We start from the raw sequence: 15037 nt of genomic DNA on the forward strand, positions 1-15037 counted from the left end.
GAGTTTCTTGGACAATCACCTCACATCACAAAACGCTTACCAGCAGCTATGGCACCCGCTAGTGACAGCCTTCATTCTACACTACTGGCCATTGATATTGCTACACCAAGAAGAAATGCAGATGATAAACGGGTTTTCGTAAATACATTATACTACAACTGACATGTAATTACACTCACACGCATTTGGGTTCATAGATCCTGAGAAATCAGAACCCAGAACAACCACCTCCGGCCGTAATAACGGCCTTGATACGCCTGGGCACTGAGTCAAACAGAGCTTGGATGGCGTATACAAGTAAAGCTGCCCATGCAGCTTCAACACGATACCACAGTTCATCAAGAGTACTTACTGGCGTATTGTGATGAGCCAGTTGCTCGGCCACCATGACCAGACGATTAAATTGGTGAGAGATGTGGAGAATGTGCTGGCCAGGGCAGCAGTCGAACATTTTCTGTATCCAGAGAGGCCCGTACAGGACCTGCAACATGAGGTAGTGCATTATCCTGCTGAAACGTAGAGTTTCGCAGGGATCGAATGAAGGGTAGAGCCACGGGCGTAACACAGATGAAATGAAACGTCCACTGTTCAAAGTGCCGTCAATGCGAACAAGAGGTGACCAAGATTTGTAACCAATGGCACCCCATACCATCACGCCGGGTGATACGCCAGTATGGCGATGACGAATACACGCTTGCAATGTGCGTTCACCACGATGTCACCAAACATGGATGCGACCATCATGATGCTGTAAACAGAACCTGGATTCGTCCGAAAAAATGACGTTTTGCCATTCGTGCACCCAGGTTCGTCGTTGAGTACACCATCGCATGCGCCCCTGTCTGTGATGGAGGGTCAAGGGTAACCGCAGCCATGGTCTCCGAGCTGATAGTCCGTGCTGCTGTAAACGTCGTTGAACCGTTCGTCAGATGGTTGTCGTCTTGCAAACGTCCACATCTGTGGACTCAGGGATAGAAATGTGGCTGCACGATCCGTTACAGCCATGCGGATAAGATGCCTGTCATCTCGACTGCTAGTGATACGAGGCCGTTGGGATCCAGCACGGCGTTCCGTATTACCCTCCTGAACCCACCGATTCCATATTCTGCTAACAGTCATTGGATTTCGACCAAAGCGAGCAGCAATGTCGCGATACGATAAACCGCAATAGCGATAGGCTGCAATTCGACCTTTATCAAAGTCGGAAACGTGATGGTACGCATTTCTTCTCCTTACACGAGGCATCACAACAACGTTTTACCAGGCAACGCCGGTCAACTGCTGTTTGTGTACGAGAAATCGGTTGGAAACTTTCCTCCTGTCAGCACGTTGTAGGTGTCGCCAGCGGCGCCAACCTTGTTTCAATGTTCTGAAAAGCTAATCAATTGCATATCACAGCATCTTCTTCCTGTCGGATAAATTTCGCGTCTGCAGCACGTCATCTTCGTGGTGTAGCAATTTTAATGGCCAGTAGTGTATGACTGCAGACTGAATCTCGAAGAGTCCATCAACCGGAAAACGCCCACCTTTTGGAAGAATGGCGCTTATAAGCTTCCAGAGAAATGGCAATATATTGTCGGTAATAACGGTGTATACTGCAGGAAATAATAGTTTCTTTACATAACCGATCTGCGCTACATTGTGCACGACATTGTGTGAGAAGTGTATAAGCAGAGAGGTTGGCAACCACTCTGCCGGAGCTCTGCTGCGTGGTGGTGTGACCCCATTCTTCGTGATTGCACTGTAACGAAAAGTGGACGAACGTATGAGACAATCCAATATTATCCCAGTAATAGTGTTTATTATAATGCACTCGCAAGTAATATTTGACTGAATGCGTCTATGTAGCCTCTCCAGGTGAAAGCTTTCAGATAAAATCGTGCTGTTTCATCGGAAACCGAAGCGAGTGACGTTGAACGTAACAAATATTAATCACGCTCGTCCTACAAATACGGTTGAGTTATGTGAGACAGACGGCCTTTACTGCACTAGACCCAATTGATTTCTGTGCTGTGATATACAGAATTGTGCGCAGATGAATGTCGTTCATCTCTTCCGTTTTAACAGGAAGCGCTCCGGAGCTTTTGTGGCGCTGTTAATCTTCCTAGCACTAGGCGGTAATCAGATTCTCTAGCGCCAATACCGAATTTATGTTCCCACGCAACGTGTGAATTTAGTTTTATAACTGATCGCCTTTATTTAGATGGCTGCTCGTGGAAATATTTCCAGCACTGTGTTCGTTCATCTGAGCCGAAATACACGCATTGGATTACCAAGCAGTGCCACAAAAAGAAAATATTAAAGTTTGAAAAATGTTAAAGTTCGAGAACAACACAAATTTCTGACAAAATATCGATCAATTTTACTAGTTGTTCTAAGAAACATGCCAATCACTAAATGTCTAAATCTGTGACTAAAAATTAATAGAAGTAACAGATCTGCTACTTCAGAAAAAGCTCTGAAGAGTTGTCTTGTTAAAGAAAATAAGCTGTAGGGCCATACTGAATGTAATCAACCGTTATTATTTCAAATATGGAACGCTTCTACAGACAACGCTATCGGTCACAAAATTTTGGTGACCGGCCTAATCTCTTTAATGATGGAACATGTTTTGAGGATCTGTCATCAGCATACTGCTACAGTGCCAATATAAACACAGATATTATAGTTTTCTTTATGGCCGTGATAACAGACTTGATGCTAAAAATGATTACTAGCTCAAGAGCTCATACATCGCTTCACCAACTTTAGTTAAATATTGTTAAAACAGAAAACGTGTAATGTATAAGAATATATGTAAAAATGTGTTCTAATACCAAAATCAGAATAACAAATTAACTGTTTAAAATAAATTTTACACTACTGTTTTTAAATTTTTTAAAATAACTTTTACACTGTTGTTTTTAAAGTTAAATTCTCACAGTTTCTCTCATTATGATATATCTAGTCGACTAACTTGAGACATGCGTCAGAAGGACGTAAGAGGTAACTCACTTGAGTGATAACAAGAGAATCGAAACTTCGACTGTTAAATCGGAAAAACGTTTGTTTTGACTGCATGTTGTTTCTCCACAGTTTAGAGCTGAATGTGATGTCGTGCTTGGAGTGGTCTTTGTAAATTTATGGACAGGGATCAACAAGATGAAGGGATACGTAGCAACATAAGTGACAAATTCACCATAGGAAGAGAGCCATTTCCTATGAACAAAGTAAGTGATTATTTAAGATATTTATTTGAACAACAAATCAACAAACGAAATGAGTATTCGCTCGTATTAGGTCATCCTTCTCTCTGCTGCGGCCATATATAGTAAGCATTGCTTCACGCAGTGGAGACTGGTAAAACAAAGGCACGCCGGCGACCGAGGCATTGCGAAGCAGGCAGGCACAGATAGCCTTGGCGACAGCAGGAGTCTGCCAGCAGACTGACGCAAGGACACACACAGACCGAGCGCAGAGCGAAGCCTGGAGAGTGCTGAGTAAGGAGAAGTGTGGCCAGCACGCTAGTTACGCTGCAATATACTAATAACAATAACAAGAAGCTACCACCGAGGGTAGAAAACGTCCTCCTCCCAGATAAAAACAGTGGAGCGCAAGCAGCAACAGACAGAAGCCATTAGGAAGCAGTTCGGATCTGAGGATGGACATGGTCCGTGTCCGAATGTTCAATCTACGTAGGTGACGATTCCGGAAATCTGTTGCAGCTCGCAGGAGTCACCCGTTCGCCGCCAGATGTCATCTTCAGCTCTGGAGGTCGGCCCGAGTGTGGTCGGCACCATGGCTGACTAGCTACAGCGAGAACTTTCAGCAGGACCGGCCACAGCGCGGTCTTGGTCACAGGCGCCGCCGGGGACTGACGCCCGGACTTCACGGCAACTCGGCCCTACGGCGGGTGGACCGTCCATGACGGAACCTCGCGGACATCGCGACTGACAGCTTCCCAACCGCCGATGCAGCAGGTGTCGGCAGCTGATCTCACGGCGATGTGGCTCCGTGGGCGTGCCCAAACTGGGGCGCCGATCGGCGACGAGTTCATCTCAACCACAGGGCATCCTGGCTTCGGCGGAGCACTGGTGGCCTAAGGCTCCCGATTGTGATCAGCGACGCGCCTTGCGTGCATTGTCGGAGAATCTACACAGCAGCAGCCAGGTGGAGGGATCCGCAGGATTGGGCAGAGATGGCGAGGGAGAAATTGTAAAGAAAGTTCAATAAATAATTGTAAAACTCGACGCCGTCTCAGTCTTTGGGCAGCCACCGCGTCTGCTGCTAACAAGTGGTGCAGAAGTAACATATCTCTCTCTCTCAGCAGGATGACTGCAGCACATGCCAAGACTGTAAAGAACAACATTAACTTCTACTAGTATATTTACTTTTGTCAAATGTTTTTGTACTGCCATTGTAACATAAAAATGAGGTTTGTACCTCATAATGTATTGATTCATTAAAAAAATTAAATAAGGCAACAAAATTTTTTGACTGATACCAGTCACTGAAAAATTTTTCATGATACAGTATTCTTGTTATTGCATCGTTCAGTAGATTGTTTCAAATTGACTGAAATCTTCGTTTTGTATTAAACAATACCATATAGCATTTGGTCAGCGTGTAGGCTCTGTGACTGCAGTTTCTACCATTGACACACTTCGACCTTGCCATGGATTTCGTAGTCTCGACCTCGGCAGCACCAATCTCGCTCAGCGGAAAGCAGGAAGTTCAGAGCAGTATGGGATGACGTATTCTCAAAGACGTACGCGACACAATATTTTAGATGACATGTTGGTCACATCACAGTTCAATTAAAATGGCCTATAACGTTAAGTCACAAGGATCGCTTGAAAGTAATTATATTTTTGAGTTTCGCTGCTGTCGGAGGGAGTGATTTCGAAAAAAATGTACCTAACTGAGGCATGAGGCAACATGAAATTTGAGCTCGACATAGATGTTACTCGTAAGCCTTTAATCACGAACTGATTATATGATGACTGAGCTGGCTTTTGAACATTAATGCAGTGACAAACGGTCATTTTGATAAATATAGAATGCTTTGAAATTTGGGTGGATTGGAATTTACTGCTGTTGTAGAACGAGAGCAATGAATAGAATTTTGGATAACAAAAATTTTAGTGTTTACACAATTATAAAACTACATATAGTCTATTTGTTTTACGCAATATGAAGCCATTAATTGGCCGGCCGGTGTGGCCGAACGGTTCTAGACGCTTCAGTCTGGAAAAGCGCGACCGCTACGGTCGCAGGTTCGAATCCTGCTTCAGGCATTGATGTGTGTGACGTCCTTAGGTTAGTTATGTTTAAGTAGTTCTAAGTTCTAGGGGACTGATGATCTCAGATGTGAGTCCCATAGTGCTCAGAGCCATTTGACACATTTTTGAAGACATTAATTTACGTTCATAGGCGAAGTGTTGCCTTTTAGAGTAAATTACATGCAGTCATTAACGGCTGGTCCCGGCGGAGGTTCGAGTCCTCCCTTGGGCATGGGTGTGTGTGTTTGTCCTTAGGATAACTTAGGTTAAGTAGTGTGTAAGCTTAGGGGCTGATGACCTAAGCAGTTAAGTCTCGTAAGATTTCACACACATTTGAACATTTGAGCAGTCATTAATTAGAGCATTAATTGATCAACGCTCTTTATTAGATGGTACAGAAAAAATAATATAATAAAAGTACGAGATGGGATGAAAAAATAACGGGATGTCTTTAAATTTCGTGCGCTTCATACATCCGATTTTCGACACTTTTTTCTTACCTTGTTGGTACACATGTTTCTGATGAACGTTTGCGTTTTCAACAGTTTTGACTATTTAGTTTATGGTTGACGTGTTTTCGAGCGCATTATTACTTTCGAAAACGAGGGATCAAAGAATCTGAATTAATGTTTGCTTTAAACATGAAAAAAAATGCAGCTCGGCACACGAAATGTTGACTGTTGCCTTTGGCGAATCTGAGTAACACAAGCGTTAACGAGAGGCATGAACATTTCAAAGAGCGTCAAGAGGACGCTGAAGACTACGAACGCCCTGAACGTCCTAGCACGCCAATTACTGACTACAATGTGGAAGAAATAAACAAAATTGTCCTGTAAAATCGTTGAGTCATCATCAGAGAGGTTCCTGATAACATCGTCATATCTTCTGGCGCAAGCTAAGCAGTGTTTTCGGATGTTTTGAGCATGAAACGTGAAGCACGAAAATTTGTTCCTAGATTGTTGAATTTCGACCAAAACTGACATCGCGTAAACATCGCTCAGGAATTGATGAATGAAGTCGACAAAGATCCAGAAGTTCTATAGAAGATTATAACAACTGATGGAACATTGTTATATAGGTATGACGTCGAAACCATAGCCAAGTCTTCCCAATGGAAGCTGCATGAAGAGCCAAGACCGGGAAGACATTCGACAAGTTCGATCACCAGTGAAGGTCCTTCTCACTTTTTTGTTTGATTACAAGCTACGCGCTGTTTGCGTGAAACAATCCTAAGAAGGCAGCCAGAAATTTGGCAAAACCACTCGTGGAAATAGCATCATGATAATGCTGTAGCTCACACCTCAAATCTTGTTCGTGATTTTTTTTTAGCAAGAAACGAAATTGTTATGTTGCCTCTGCCACAATATTCGCTGGACATCGCACCCTGCGACTTCTTTCTGTTCCCGAGGCTGAAAATAACCATGAAAGGACGACGTTTTGCCACCACTGATGAGATAAAAACTTAATCGCTGAAGGAGCTGACCATAGCGGATGGTGATTTCCCGAAGTGCTTCCAGGATTGGAAAAAGGCCTGGCACATTTATGTTATAACCCAAGAAGAGTAATTTGAAGGTGGTAAAGTTGATTTGGCTAAATAATAGAGCCTCCAAGAAGAACAAAAATTCCCCTTACTTTTATCGCACCTCAATTTTGGAATTTTTCAAAAAAAAAAAAGGTCCAGAAATTCAGGTTTAATTATTACAGAAGATAAACAGTTTTCAGTGATTTAAAATAATTCACAGGAAAGTAAAAGTGTTCAACTTTCGAATGGTATGGGCCGCTTTACTCAGATACAAGGTGGCAATCAAAAGAAACGAGGCAGATGGGAAAAAGTAAGTAAACTGTTTATTATTTCATAAGGAATCGCCATAAGTGTTAATGTACAATTATCCTTCTGCGAGACAAGACGGCCAGTGCCTTCATGGAGGTATGCTGGCGACTGCCTGCGGAACCAAAATTGTACCCAACCGTGCACATCTTCGGCCGAAGCAAATCAACGGCCATGAATGTCATTTTCAGTGTTCCAAAAATATGGAAATCGCGTGGGGAGAGATCGGGACTGTATGGAGGGTTTGTAAGGACTTCCTACTGTAACTTTTGCAGCCTGGTCGAAACAACCTTGGAAACGTGGTTTTTCATGAGACGAATCATTGTGGTAACTTTAAGTAACTGTAATTTTAAATTAACACTGACCTAATTAAAAATAATTACATAAATAAAATCGAAAAGCTAGAAAGAATAAACTTAATAATAAATTTTACAGAAATCTAGTCTAAATAAGAAATTGCAGTGTTAGATAAATATTACATACCGACAACTAAAGGTGACGTAAACCAAACAAAAATGGGCAAAAAGAGCTTGATGATTTATGGGAGCATAAAAACCTAACAGACAGAATGAGTCCACATGCTTTGTTAGAACTTCAATAATTTGGATGAAGAGATATTTCACGAATTATGAAACTATTGGCGATAATGAGCAACTTCGAACCACTATGATAACTATACCATCTAGTAGTTCTTTGGGGATGTTAATACATGAGTCACTGCAAGTTGGTTCTTGGATCAATGATGCTGTTGCTAGTGACGGCTCCACTGCTTTGAATACAGCTCCTTGCCGATACTGGATACCATCGCTGGTACTGTAAATATCCCTAGACCACGGGTGCAGGCCACCAATAGACCCGGCGTAAAATTCGGATATTGATAGCGGCAAATTCACTGCTGATGTTATCTTCCAGTTCCTGTATTGTGATTGTGTGTGGATTTGTCTCATAGACCTTACTCTTGAAGCGTCCCCATACAAAAAAATCACGTGTTGTTAGATCCGCCGAACGTGGCAGCCATAAATGTTTGCTGACAGATCGTTCCTCAGCGAAGACATTATGGACTCGTTCTATGCATGTGACATGTTGCCCCGTCTTGCTGGAAGAAGCAGTTCTGTCACATTTTCAGTGAGCTGAGCACAGAATGTATGAAAAAGTTCGATATATGCAACGGTGTTGAGGGTAGTTTAAAAACTATCGGTCCAGTGATGAACGTTTCTGTTACACCGTACGAAAGGCCGATTTTTTCATCATGGAGTTGTTGCTGACACACATCTTAGGGTTCTTCATTGCCCAGTACCTCGAGATCTGTGAATTAACATGCCTGGAAAGATGAAACCATGCTTCATCGCTCGTGAATAATGGAAAGGGTCTAACAAACCATCGTTGACGTTATCCAGTAACCATGTGCAGCAATCTACACCTGGCTGACTGTCATTTTCCTGTAATTGCTGCACAACCGTCACAATATATGGCTTCAGATTAAGACTTTCAATATCCGCTGGCAACTCCACCTGCTTACAAGAGCCTGTTGGGCCAGTTTACGTATGGACTACTTTTGGCTCTGAATAATTCTTCGGCGAATGACTACAATAACTTTCGTTGTGTGAACTGAGAGAATTGTTTGTCGTTTTATATTTTGCACAGATCCACACATACGCCAATTTTTATACACTCTGTACTGCTAGCTTTGCTGATATTCCTCCATCCGGATACTTGACCCCGAAAATTTTGCGAGTTGCCTTAACCGAACTTATTTTCACGTATACTTCCACACTTTCAATTCTTTCTTCTAGTGAGAAAGTCATTTTTCAGGCCGCAAAGAGAAGCGTCTAACTTCACTGATTAGACGCTCTGAAATGCTTACAGAAGAATGCTAACTGTTGGTTATTGCATAAAACTGCCCATATTGTAGCTCTTTACCCTATTTCACAAGTCGAAATATTTTATTCGCATTCAGAGGGGAGGCGGGCTAATTTTAACTGCGCCACCCTGTGTAAGGTCATCGTGTCGAATAGGTAATGTGGGTCTTGGTAGAAAGCTTGTCTGCCATACGGGTGGCCCAGGTGTTATTACTGGGTGTGGTGAACTTTTAAACACAGGTCCAATTTTTATGAGCATTTCCGTGAAGCGTCCAATACATAAAGATGAAAAAAATGTGATGGGTTGTTACTTTAAATAAGCTTTATTAACCACTCGAAACAACGTTCCAGCAATTATCAATTCAAGCGCTGCCGTTTTTCTCCATTTTTATGTATTTCACACTTTACACGTCGAACATGCACATGCACGTCAGCCGAGACTCGAACCCAGGCTGCCCACGTGGCAAACCAACATTCTATCACAGAGCCACAGTACATTCCAATAACTGATCTTAATTGAGGCTTTTAAAGATACTTGAAAAAGTTGAAAGTCGATTTTCTCGATAGTGTTTGTCTTCAGGACTGCACGTACCATAAATAAACGAATTACACAATTCACGTTTGCGAGTGGACTGTTTGCTAGCACAACACATAGTGAAAAATCTAGGATCTATTTCTATTTGGTCACGAACCAATTTACAAAAAAGTGCGCAATACTAACTTGAACTAATTCGTTCGTTTAGTTTAGGAGACGCGTACTGGTGATATGTTGTTTTTCCTTTTACCGTAAAAACATAGAACCTTATTACTCAAAAGTTCAACGTGTAGCTTACCTTCTAGGATGACTAAAACCGCCCTGGTTGGACAGTCACCAGTAATCAAAAGTCTTCGGTCCTGGGTGCGAATCACGCCACCACTTAGATATGGAATAAAAATGATCAGTATTGGAGGCCGAAGACTTCGCCTACGAAGTGAACCTCACTCAGCCACCGGCCTCGTCATGAAGGACGAAGAAGCGGACAGAGCCCTGGGGTGGGGAACTGCCCCTAAAGGCGGAAGAATCAGCAATGATCAACTGCATCAGCATGCAGAAACCAATGGAAACCACTGTAATACAGACACATGACGTGTATCCAAAGGACATGCTTGTAATTGAAAAAGTATCATGATGATCTCTCCATTGGCAAAAGATTCCAGAATAGTCCCCAATTCTGATATCCGGGAGGGGACTGCCAAGGGAGAGGTGATATTGACAGATTGAATAATCATCGAAAGGATGACGTTCTACGAGTCGGGGGGTGGGATGTCAGAAGCTTGAAGTGCTAAGGAAGTTAGAAAATCTGGAAAGGGAAAAGCCAAGGCTCAATCTAGATATAGTGGGGCTCAGCGATGTGGAATGCAGGAAGACAAGGATTTCTGGTGAGACGAGTGTATTGTAATATCAACAGCTACATTGGAGTAGGGTTCGTTATGGATAGGAAGGTAGGACAGAGAGTAAGTTATTGTGAACAGTTCAGTGATAGAGTTACTCTCATCAGAATCGGCAACAGAAAATCACGGAGAACAATAGTTCAGGTATACATTACGACGTCGCAAGCAAACGATGAGGAGATAGAGTAAGTGTTTGAGGACATTGAACAGGTAACTCAGCACATCTAGGCGCTTCAGTCTGGAAACGCGCAACCGCTACGGTCGAAGGTTCGAATCCTGCCTCGGGCATGGATGTGTGTGCTGTCGTTAGGTTAGTTAAGTTTAAGTAGTTCTAAGTTCTAGGGGACTGATGACCTCGGATGTTAAGTCCCATAGTGCTCAGATCCATTTGAACCATTTTAGGCCCAACTCAGCACATAAACGGAGATAAAATTCTAACAGTCATGGGGGAATAGAATGCGGTTGTAGGGGAGGAAGTAGAAGAAACGTTTACCGGAGAATACGGCCTTGGTAATAGAAACTAGAGAAGAGAATGACTAACTGAGTTCTGCATTAAAATTCAGTCAGTAATAGCGAATACTATATTCAAGAATCACAAGAGCAGGAGCTATACTTGGAAACGGCCAGGAGACACGGGAAGATTTCAGTTTACCTCATGGTCAGACGGAGATTCCGAAATCAGATATTGGACTATAACGGGTATCCAGGAGCAGATGTGGACTCAGATCATAAATTAGTAATGATGAAGGATAGGCTGAAGTTTACAAGACTAGTCAGGAACAATCATTGCGTAAAGAAGTGGAATACAGATGTACTAAGGAATGAAGAGATACGCTTGAAGATCTCTGAGGCTATAAGCGCTGCAATAATGAGTACCTCGCTCGGCAGTACAGTTGAAGAGGAATGGACATCTTTAAAGAAGGCGGTCACAGAAGTTGGAAAGGAAACCGGAGGTAGAAGAAAGGCAGATGTGAAGACAGAATGGAAAATAGTGGAAATACTTCAGCTGATCGACGAAAGAACGAAGTTCAAAAGTGTTAAAGGAAATCCAACGATACAGAAATACAAGCAACTTGCGAACGAAGTAAATAGGAAATGTAGTGAAGCTAACGCAAAATGTTTGTTGAAAAATGTTGCGACATCGAAAAATAAATGATTGCCGGAAGGGTGAATTCCGCATACAAAAAAGTTAAAACAATCTTAGGCGAAATTAACAGCAAGGGCGTAACGTTAAGAGTTCAATAGCAATTCCACTGTTGAACGCAGAGGAGAGAGCAGATGGGTTGAAAGAGAGCACTGAAGATCTCTACGAGGGGGAAGACCTGTCCAATGACGTGACAGAAGAAAGAACAAGAGTCAACAGGGAAGAGATGAGGATCCAGTATTAGAATCAGAGTTTAAAAGATTTTTGGAAGGCTTAGACAGAAGGGATAGATAACATTCCATCGTAATTTCTAAAATCACTGGGCCAAGCATCATGGCAACAAAAAGGCTATTCAAGTGGTGTGTAGAGTGTATGAGACTGGCGATATACCATCAGATTTTCTGAAAAACATCACAAACACAATTCCGAAGGTAGCAAGGGATGACAAGTGCGAGAATTACTGCACAATCAACTCAACATTTCATGTATCCAAGTTGCTGACAAGAATAATACACAGAAGAATGAAAAGGAAAACTGAAGATGTGTCAGATGACGACCAGTTTGGCCTTAGGAAAGGTAAAAGCAACAGAGAGGCAGTTCTGACGTTGCGGTTGATAATGGAAGCATGACTGATGAAAAATCGCGACACGTTCACAGGATTTGTCGGTCTGGAAAATGCGTTGGACAATGTAAAACTATACAAGACCTTCGGAATTCTAAGAAAAACATAAGCTGTAGAGAAAGTCGGTTAAATATAATATGTGTAAGAACCAACAGGGATCAATGACACTAGAAGAGCAAGAACGAAGTGCTCGGATTAAAAAAGGTGTAAAACAGGGATGCACTCCTTTGCGCTTGCTGTTCAACCTATACATCAAAAAAGAAAAGTGGGAAATGAAAGAAAGGTCCAAGAGTGGGATTAAAATTCAGGACGAAAAGATATCAATGGCAAGATTGGCTTTTGACATTGCTGTTATTAGTAATAGTGAAGAAGATCTGCAGGATGTGTTGAATGTATAAAACAGTGTAGTAAGTACAGAATATGGATTGAATCGAAGAAAGACGAATGTGATGCGAAGAATCAGAAATGAGAGCAGCGAGGAACATAACATCAAAATTGAGGATCACGAAGTTACGGGATCCTGCTGTCCAGACAGCAGAATATCCTATGATGAACGGAGTAAGGAGGACATAAAAAGCAGACTAGCCCTTTCAAAAATGTTATTTCTGGCCAAGAGAAGTCTGCTAGTATCCAATATAGGTCTTAACTTGAGGAAACAATTTTTAAGAGTGTACGTCTGGTGCACAGCAATGTATGGTAATGAAACATGGACTGTGGGAAATACAGAACAGAAGAGAATCGAAGTCTTTGAGACGTGTTTCTACAGTAGAAAGATGAAAATCAGGTGGACGGATAGTGAAAGGAATGAAGAGGTGCTCCGCAGAATCAGCGAGGAAACAGATATATCAGAAACACTGACAATGACAAGAAGAAGGGACAAGATGATTGGACATCTGTTAAGCATCAGGGAATAACTTTCATGGTACTAGAGGGAGCTGCAGAGAGTAAAAACCGTAGAGGAAGGCAGAGATTGAAATACATCTGGCAAATAATTGAGGACGTAGATTGCGATTGCTACTCTGTGACGAAAAAGCTGGCACAGGAGACGAATTCGTGGAGGGTCGCATGCAACCTGTCACAAGACTGATGACTCAAGAAAAAAAAATCTGAATGTGCTTTACATGCACAGTTGTGTATTGACGTTGTACTGGGTCACTTACAACATCTTCTACAAATGTATTTTTCACTGTATTCTTCATTGTAAATAAATGGTAAGTCTATTTTAACTCTTCGTTTCTGTAATTTCACTGTATTTCTTTTGTACTTACACGATCTACTTTTATCTGCGCCACCCTACATTAGGGTAGTAAAGACACTCGGAAAATTAGAAAGTCGACTTTCTGAAGAATTTTTTAGAGTGGCACCGAACGGCTTGTACAATTGATATTTTAGCACTGAACTTTATGTATCATCGATGCCTCCATAGGAAACAGTGCTCAGTCACTAATGACCTTCTCGCTTATAGAACACTAAACCTCAGCCTTGCTTCTGCTTTTTGGTGGGAGAATTTAAAAACGAGCGTCCTTGACCAGTGAACGTGTGGTGTGGAGTACTGGTTGGTACATGGGTAGACCCACTTTCTCATCTAGATCGGACAAATTAATCGGAATTACGGGGAGACGAATTGTCTTAAATTCTTGAAGAACTTAGTCTTGAAGAACATTGAATTACATTTTTCCAGCTTTAGGATTGATCCACAACATGACTCGTGAAAAGTAGAGAAGATACTAGGTACCTCTTACAATGGCCATTGATTTCAAAGAGATGATATAACAAACTGGCTTGATAGATCAACAGCTCAATCATCTCCAGGTTTTCTTCTCCTGGTTTTTTGACAAGAAATAGTACAAAGTAATGCTAACGACTCAGACAAACATGACCGAACGTATTAAAGCTCTTGTTGTGGCACTGATGAGAAAATACTATTGAGTTGTCAGGAATATCCCATAATAAATAACAGTAACTGTATCGAGAATGAAGGTTAACCCTTCTAACGCGTACTGGAAGAATTCCTTTTGGATGTAATACCTGAGGACTTTTTGCCAAAGAGGTACACAAAAATTAAGATGTTAAGGTAAATACATATATACTTCTCCTCAAAAAAAATGAATATGTAGAATAGTTAAAAACTGACAACAGCGCCAACTAGTGAAAAGTGGATAACGATATCTTGTAGAGGTCCCTTTCGCGTTGCTGACTTCGGTCTCTAGAGCTTTGTCTGTGATATATCATAGAAGCTCCGCCTTAACTGGTCCCACGTCCTTGCAGAAAGGAGGAGTTGGTTTTATATTCCATGGATCATTTTTTCGATTAATGCTAATCGTTTGTAAGTGGTCATTTTACACTCGCATTGCACAGTAATTTGTGAAAACGGCTACATGTGGACCTTTTATAAACTTCCCTTTTTTAAATATGTATAAGCTAGTAATTCCTATACAGAAACAGAAATTCTTCTACTGAACACAAAGGTTTGTCAAGGATAATCTTTTTCAGATTAGCTTCAAATTTAACTTCACTACCTCTCAGAAAATTTATATCAATGAGTAAGTGATCAAAAATTTTGATAGTACCCTTTTGTGCAAGTGGAGTAAAGAATGCCTGCTTCTGATGTTGTAACTATGTACATCATCAATAATTTTGAAGTGCAGTGGGTTATTTGCATTTAACTTTATGAGAGAATTAACATACTGTGAACTAGTAGTGAAAATGTCTAGCTCAAACAACAAAAGGAGGAGTAACACATCGTTATAAAAGGAAAATCCTAGGTTCTTTGGCTCTGTATAACATCAGCCTGAAAAGATCTCCCTCATGGGTTACAAAAGATGAAGGCAGCCGATTCATAGCGAACGAAGATGTCAATTTCTGCGATGTAGAAGGTGGAAAGAATGTCAG

The sequence above is a fragment of the Schistocerca serialis genome, chromosome 7 (assembly GCF_023864345.2).
Source record: "Schistocerca serialis cubense isolate TAMUIC-IGC-003099 chromosome 7, iqSchSeri2.2, whole genome shotgun sequence".
NCBI classification, from domain to species: domain Eukaryota; kingdom Metazoa; phylum Arthropoda; class Insecta; order Orthoptera; family Acrididae; genus Schistocerca; species Schistocerca serialis.